General features: G+C 47.5%; 1 long non-coding RNA gene across 1 annotated transcript; it reads right to left on the bottom strand.

Moving 5' to 3' along the window:
* Window positions 1-6,050: 6,050 nt before the first annotated feature.
* Window positions 6,051-6,850, bottom strand: LOC142244389 (uncharacterized). Its single transcript, XR_012724538.1, has 4 exons — window positions 6,746-6,850; window positions 6,608-6,665; window positions 6,288-6,379; window positions 6,051-6,184 (listed from the first exon to the last, which is right to left on the bottom strand). It is a non-coding gene; the product is annotated as an uncharacterized LOC142244389 (long non-coding RNA).
* Window positions 6,851-8,277: the final 1,427 nt, after the last annotated feature.

Below are 8,277 nucleotides of genomic sequence, written 5' to 3'. Positions count from 1 at the left end.
AATCTTCCGGGATTGGCTGGGGCCCATCACGGCGATAATCGGCACTCTGAGGGCGCAGCACACGAACCTGGAACGGTATTCCTTGTGTGAGACTCTGATTTACCGGCGCTGCCCTTCCCCCATCACCATCGTCCTCCCTAGGGCTGTTTCCACCTGTGGGGAGCTGGACTATCTGAGCTGCGTTACCATCATCCCAGAAGGAGAGCAACATCTCGCGGTGGCGGCTCATCCCTAGCCGCGCACCACGGGTGGCGCTGCAAAGCAAAACCCAAAATACCACTGGCCCGGTGACTAGTAGCCCTGCAGGTCCCGTGGGGCACTACAACTGCAACCAGAAAAATGTACATTTAGAAAAAAACTAATTGTACAGGATGTGAACTGGCATCTGTGTTGCCAAAAAGGGTCAAACAGAAGGCTGCATGTTCTGACAAAATGTACAACACACTGCACTTTACACAAATAAGATATAAAACTGTCTGTTTTCAGATTATGTACAGAAGTGATTGGAGCAATTGCTTTTATATTGTGCTGATACTAGAGATGAGCGGTGTTCGAATTGAACCAATCGCCAATTTCAAATTCGAGTTGTTTTGGGCAATGTTCGAGTCGTTCGACGAACTCGAACGATTTGCTTAACATTCGACCGTTCGAGTTACCGTTCGAGTTACCGTTCGATAATGGTCCGATCACCAAAAGCGTAGCTAGTTACTAGCTGGCTTTTCAGTGCAATACTGTCAGTCACTGTTAATAATGATATTATCAAAATTCAGTGTATAGTGTGCGGGGGGGACAGGGTTTAGATCAGTGCTGCTGAGTGCTGAAAGAATGGTGATTGCCATTTTTTTTTCCTAACCGCGCGTACAGTGGGGTGGGCCAGGCTGTCAGCCAATCACAGACACACACACAGCAAAGTGGATTTTTGCCAGACAAGCAAGGGCATGTTTCATTGGCTGTGCATGTTACATGTCCTTGCCCTATAAGACCCGGCCATTTTCACCATCGCCGACATTATCTCAGTGCTGCGGGTGTGTGTCAGTCACCGCTCCCGCTGCTGCTGCTGTGGGCGCTATACACTTATACAGTGCAATCTACACATTGGTTAGGGATTAGGGACTACTTGTAATTTCAGCCCTTTTCAGTGCTAGATTAGAGCAGTTCATAGCTATTTTTGCTAGACAGGTCTGTGCCAGCGCTGTGCAAGGGTTTTTCACAGCGTCTGTCTAAATCAGCTCAGGCAATTCCTTGGGGCATAGTATCGTGTGTGGGATATTCAGTGATGTACCACTGCTTTCCACAAACATAGCCCACTTTTCTATTTCTGCTAGACAATTTGTAACTGCAAAAAGTGCACGCTATTCCTTGGGGCATGGTATCAGCATGTGTGATAGTCAGTGACATACCACTGCTTTCTACAAATATAGCCCAGTTCTCCATTTCTGCTGGACAATTTGTAACTGCAAAAAGTGCATTCTATTCCATGGGGCATAGTATCAGCGTGTGTGATAGTCAGTGACGTACCACTGCTTTCCACAAACATAGCCCACTTCTCCATTTCTGCTAGACAATTTGTAACTGCAAAAAGTGCAGGCAATTGTTTGGGGCATAGTATCAGCGTGTGTGCTAGTCAGTAACATACCACTGCTTTCCACAAACATAGCCCAGTTCTCCATTTCTGCTAGACAATTTTTAACTGGAGCTAGTCCAGGCAATCCCTTGGGCATAGTATCAGTGTGTGATAGGCAGTGGCGTAGCACTGCTGTCAAGAAAGCTACCCTACCTCTCCATCTGTAGTAGCCAATTTTTAACTGCAGCTAGTTCAGGCAATCCCTTGGGCATAGTATCAGTGTGTGATAGTCAGTGGCGTAGCACTGCTGTCAAGAAAGCTACCCCACCTCTCCATCTGTAGTAGCCAATTTTTAACTGCAACAAACAGTTGCCAATTTGTTCAAATACAAAATGAGTGGCAAAAGGCCAGATGCTGGTGGAAAGGGGAACAGGTGTGTTGGAAAGGGAAAAAAAGTTTGTGTCCGTGGGGTAGGTGGTAAAGCAACAGTAACATCTGCTGAAGAAAAACCATCTTCCAGCCAAAATAACATGTCAACTTCTTTCCGTGGACAATCTGATATGATCCCTTTCTTACGGACACGACCATCGCTACCAAATGTAGATGAGGCACAAAAAGAGCAGGTGCTTGAATGGATCTCAAGTGCTCCATCAAGTGGCCTCTCCTCCACTTCATCTTCATCAACATCCCAAATACTCCAGTCTTCTGAGGTGTCACCCCAATCACACTTGCTTCCTACTAGCTCTCAAGTCTCCACCTGCCCTGCTGAGTATGGAGTAACAGAGACGGTGGAATCTGCAGAGCTGTTCAGTCACACTATAGCCTGGGAATCAGGGATCTGCTCCAAAGCAGCAGTGAGTCCAGACAAGGAAATGATCTGCACTGATGCCCAGAAGTTTTGTCGGATCCAGGCCCAGATGAAGATGGTTCTGAGCATAATGTAGACCCTCATTAACAAACTGTAACTCCTCTTGGTGGAGACAATGAGCAACATGCTGATGACGATGAGACTCAGATACCTGATTGGAACGACAACTTGACTATTTAGTCAGGGCAGGAAGAGGTTGGCTCTGAGGATGAGGGGAGTGAGAACAGACAGGGTGATGATGAAGTTGGAGATCCCACTTACTGTCAACCCACAGTCAGCCAGTCGATGAGGTCAGCAGAGAAGGTGGAGGAAGATGCTACTGATGACGAGGTTAGGTTGCGCCTTCCTGGACAGAGATGGAGTACTGGAAGCACATCAACAACTGCATCCTCAGCCACAACTCTGCCTCTGAGCAGAAGTCGGGTGGCTCTGCAGGTCGCATGGGCTCTAAGCCTTGCCTAGCCTGGTCCATTTTTGACATCGCAAAGGATCACCCAACTCATGTCATCTGTAAGATTCGTCGCCAATCTCTAAGTAGAGGTCAAAAACTCACTAGTTTCAGTACTTCGTCCATGAACCATCACATGGATATGAAGCATAAGTCGCAGTGGGAAGCTCACTGTGCTATAATGCGGCCTAGCGGAGCGGGCCAACCACTGTCTGCCCCTTCAAGTGCATCCGTGTGCTCTTCATCCTGTGTGACTGTGGAGACAGCAGTCACACATGCTTTTGGACGCAGACCTTCCACCTCTTTACCCGCAACACGCAGTGTGATTGGCAGATCGTCAGTTGTTTTGGAAGTGGAAACAGCTACTGGTGTTGAGCTCTCTCAGACATCGAGAGCACCACCTTTGGATGAAGGCAACATTATGTCTCCGCCTGCACCTTCCTCATAGACCAGCAGTTTGCCAGGGACACCCTACTCAACGCCATCTCAGCACAGAGAAAAAAAGAGAAAAAAAGGGAACCAGCACGATCTGAAATTGGCATGCATCATATAAAAAGTGAAAATTCACAAATTTATTCCAACTGTACTATAATAAAAAAATGAGATTTTTAGCAAATAATTGATCAATTTTTTGAGCCACCCCTGCCAACGTCACGGGTCATCTCAGCACAGCAGCCGGCCCCCGGTCCCTCAGATGTGGACAAGTAAAAGACCATTTCCTCCTAGTCATAACAAAGCTAAGAGGTTGACTTTCAGCATCTGCAAGCTGTTGGCTACAGAAATGCTGCCTTTCCGCCTAGTGGACACACAGGATTTTCGAGACCTTATGTCCGTCGCAGTGCCCCAGTACCAGATGCCCAGTCGCCACTACTACTCCAAGAAAGGTGTGCCTGCGCTACACCAGCATGTCGCACACAACATCACCACTTCCTTGAGAAACTGTGTGTGACAGGGTTCATTTCACCACAGATACTTGGACCAGTAAGCATGGACAGGGGCGTTACATGTAGCTGACAGGGCACTGGGTAACTATGGTGAGAGATGGAGAAGGGTCTGCTGTACAAGTGTTGCCGTCCCCATGAGTTGTGCGTCAATCCTCTGTATGTAGAAGTTCCTCAACTGCTTCTGCCTCTTACACCTCGTCTGGGTCCTCCACCTCCACCAAAGCCTGTCTGGTCAGGCCACCCGCATTGTAACTGTGCACAATTAATCCCGCACACCTCCTTACTATGCTGGCAGCAGAGCTCAACGGCATCAGGCGGTCTTTACATTGAAATGTCTGGGAAATGTGAGTCACACAGCTGAGGAGTTGTGGTCAGCTCTGGAGACCGAGTTTCATCAATGCTTGTCTCCACTCAACGTACAGCCAGAGAAGGACGTGTGCGAAAATGCTGCAAACCTTGGTGCGGCCCTTCGCCGAGGCAATGTGACACATGTGCCTTGTATAGCTCACATCTTGAACCTTGTTGTCCAGCAATTTTTAACCCACTATCTCGGCCTAGATGGGCTTCTGCAGAGTGCACGGTCACTATGTGCTCACTTTTGCCGTTCACCCCCCGCAGCTGAACGAGTTGCATCGCTCCAGAAGTCTTTCGGCCTGCCGGTTCACCGGCTGAAATGCGATGTGCCGACACGCTGGAATTCGACTCTCCACATGTTGCTGCGACTGTGGCAGCACCGCCGAGCCCTGGTGCAATACATTATGACGAATAGCCTGGGCCAACGAGATCCAGAGGTGGGGCAGATCACGCTGCTGGAGTGGTCTCAGATCAAGGACCTATGCACCCTTCTGCACAGTTTCGACATGGCGACGAAGATGTTTAGTGCTGACGATGCCATTATCAGCATGACAATTCCAGTCATTTACATACTGGAGCACACTCTAAACAGTATTCGGAGTTAGGTGGTGGGACAAGAGAAAGGGGAGGAAGTACAGGAGAATTCATATGCGGAAGGGATGCCAAGATCTACAAGGTCCAGACGGTTAGTAGCACCAAGGCGGCAGGCATGGGATGGTGGGGGAGAGGGATTAACAAGGGCACATGATAGCAGCCAAACTGTTGAGGAAGGTGCAGGAGCCCAGGAAGAAATGGAGGACGAACTGTCGATGGGCATGGAAGACTCAGCAGATGAGGGAGACCTTGATCACATTTCTGTTGTGCGAGGTTGGGGGGAGACGGCAGAGGAAGGAAGCATGATTCTCACCTCGCCGCCACCAACACAGCAAGGACTTGGTCCTCCTGGATGAGCAAGACACATGAGCGCCTTCTTGCTGCACTACCTACAACATGACCCTCAGATTGTCAGAATTAGAAGTAATAATGACTACTGGGTTGCCACACTCTTAGATCCCCGGTACAAGTCAAAATTTGGCGAAATTATTCCTGTCATAGAAAGGGACGCACGTATGCAGGAGTATCAGCAGAAGCTGAAACACAATATGAGATTGGCTTTTCCACTAAACACCAGTGGTGCACAGAGTGAATCTCACAGTTCTAACTTACCAACCATGGGACTGTCGAGTCATCATCACTCAAAGCATACCAGCAACACCGTATCTGGTGGTAACAGCAATTTTATGGAATCGTTTCATGAATTTTTTAGACCATCCTTTGCAAGGCCTCAAGACACAAGAAATCTGACACATAGTCAACGCCTGGAGAGGATGATACAGGAGTATCTCCAAGTGAATATCGATGCCATTACTATGCAACTGGAGCCTTGCTCATTTTGGGCTTCCAATCTGGAAAAATGGCCTGAGCTCGCCACTTACGCCTTGGAGATCTTGTCGTGTCCCGTAGCCAGCGTTCTCTCGGAACGTGTATTCAGTGCTGCTGGGGGTGTGCTAACAAATAAGCGCACGCGTCTGTCCAGTGACAATGTGGACAGATTAACGTTCATCAAGATGAACAAATCATGGATCCGCAAGGACTTTTCTACTCTTGTGTCGTCCTGGGGAGAGTAAAGGCTTGTGTATTTTTGATTGTGCTTCATGCAAATCAACATTTTAAGTTTGCAACTGTAGGACAATTGATGCCACTTAAGTGGTGTCTGTGGCCAAATTTTTTGAAAAATGGAGACTCTTGTTGGAGTCCACTTGCTGTGTTTTACATAATTTTAGAAGGGCATGACATGCCTATATCTGTAACAAGTAAAGGGGAACCCGAGCACTCAATAAGAAAGGAGAGGAAATTTGAATGCAAGTGTTTTTATTCACAACCGACAAAAATTGCAAAATGTGAACCCTGACACAAAAGCAACAAACCAACGTTTCGGTTTATCAGACCTTTCTCAAGGTAGTTGCCTGTGGAGGTAAAAGTACACCGTGAGTATATATCTACAAGTGTGACAGACAGCAATATATACAAATATACATTTATACACCTATATACAGGATATGTACATACTTATAATAGAGACGCAGAGGTATACGGTTCACAGGGACAGCCGTCAGGGTAGAGGGTAAGTGGAGGGCGTCACATTCAGCATTAAGCGGTATCTGGCAGTTTAGAAATAATATGCATAAGAAGAAGCACCACAATGCAATATGAGGAAGTCAGGACACTGTCCGCTGGATGATACAGATGGCAATAGAATCATGTAATAGGTACATAGGAACATTATATTCCTCATTGAAGAAGGCACAAGTACATCTGTTAAGTACATATATGCATGACCATTTTACATGGAAAGAGATAGTAGTAATCAAGGTAGCAGAACTACATACCAGAATGGTGGTGATGTGAGGATTAAACACAGAGGCAGAGGAGGAGAGGAGAAGACGCCTGGAAGGAAAGTCACAAGCATTAGAGAATGTTAAGCAGAGATAGTGAGAGGTCCACAGGAGGTGGATGCACTGGGTTACCTGCTCATAGAGGACCATATAGTGCTGGAACAGCGGTGGCAGTGGTGATGGCAGCGTGGGTATACTGGGCTGGGGAGCACCATTATAAGGAGAACGCTGAGTGGAGCGTCACTTCCGGTTTGGACGGGCGCAATGCATGGTGGGAAAGTGTCCACTGCACATGTGCGTGATGTCAGCAGTGCTGGGCGGGCGCTGGGAGGGGCTGGGCACATGAGCACTGGGTCTGACAGGAACAGAGACATGTCAGTCATGTCGAGGGGTGTGAGCATGACGTCAGTAGTGTGGGATGAACGATAGGCAGGGTCAGGACACTGAGCGCTGAGTATGATAGGATAAGGGATGTGTCCATCATAGAAAGAGGTGTGGGCATAATGTAGGGCTGACGTAAGAAGAGACTACAGGCAAAATCCTAAAGTCTGTTAGAGGCATGGATGTGTCAGTAATGTAAGTGTGTAATAAGCATGGTATGGATGTGGCAGCAGTGGTATAGTGTGAGCACATAGAGGGCCTAATATGGATATGGGACTATAAGTGGTGTATGAGTAAGAGATACAGGAGGGGGACACTGAGCAAGAGTGTGTGAATGTGAACATGCTAGAGGCTGCGATCTGTATCCACTGGGAGGGCTAAGGATATACTCAGTGTACTGGATGGAGTATAGTTACCTGTCAGGAGGCCCAAATGTGCAGAAGAGTGCTATAGTGGCCCGTGAGTGAAGGATAAAGGATACTAGGATACCTATAAGGAGAAAAGGAAGCAAGTACAGGCGTCAGTATCAATACATAGTAAAAAATGATTTATAGGGGAAAAAACAAACATATAACTACAGCGTAATCAATCTTATAAAGGTTGCAATTTGGAGAAATGCACGCATAGCACAACATATGTAATAATGAGTCGTGGAGATAGTCAGAGAACTAGACATGAACCTCATATTCTCGGTTGAGGCCATGGGGTTCCAGGGTTTGGAGGGTATGAATCCAATATGATTCCCTCTCACGTAGTAATTGGATGCGATTACCTCCTCGTCTGGGGGGGCAGACATGTTCAAGCACCTGAAATCTCAGTTGTGAAATTGAATGACCAGTAGTGATGAAATGTGCAGGGATAGGCAGAATAGTCTGTTTGCATCGAATTGTCGATTTGTGCTTGCTGATGCGGTCTCGGATATGCTGGGTGGTCTCCCCAACATACCCGAGACCGCACGGGCACTTGATTAGATACACTACGTAATTGGAGTCACACGTAAAGTATCCCCGAATGGGATATCTCCTGCCAGTACGTGGGTGGGTGAAATGATACCCTTTGGTAACGTGAGAACATTGTAAGCAATGAAGACAAGGGAATGTCCCCTTCCGGCTGGTGGATAGGAAAATTTGCCGGATAGGTGGTTTGGATGGGCCAATGTCTGCACGTACTAATGAGTCCCTTAAATTGGGGGGATGCTTGAAGCAGAATAGTGGCTTGTTTTGGAATTCGGGAATGGAGGGGTAAGCCTGGTGTAGGAGGGGCCAGTGTTTCAAGATAGCAGT

This window comes from Anomaloglossus baeobatrachus, chromosome 6 (genome assembly GCF_048569485.1).
Source record: "Anomaloglossus baeobatrachus isolate aAnoBae1 chromosome 6, aAnoBae1.hap1, whole genome shotgun sequence".
In the NCBI taxonomy this organism is placed as follows: domain Eukaryota; kingdom Metazoa; phylum Chordata; class Amphibia; order Anura; family Aromobatidae; genus Anomaloglossus; species Anomaloglossus baeobatrachus.
This window is presented reverse-complemented; position numbering and strand designations above follow the sequence as displayed.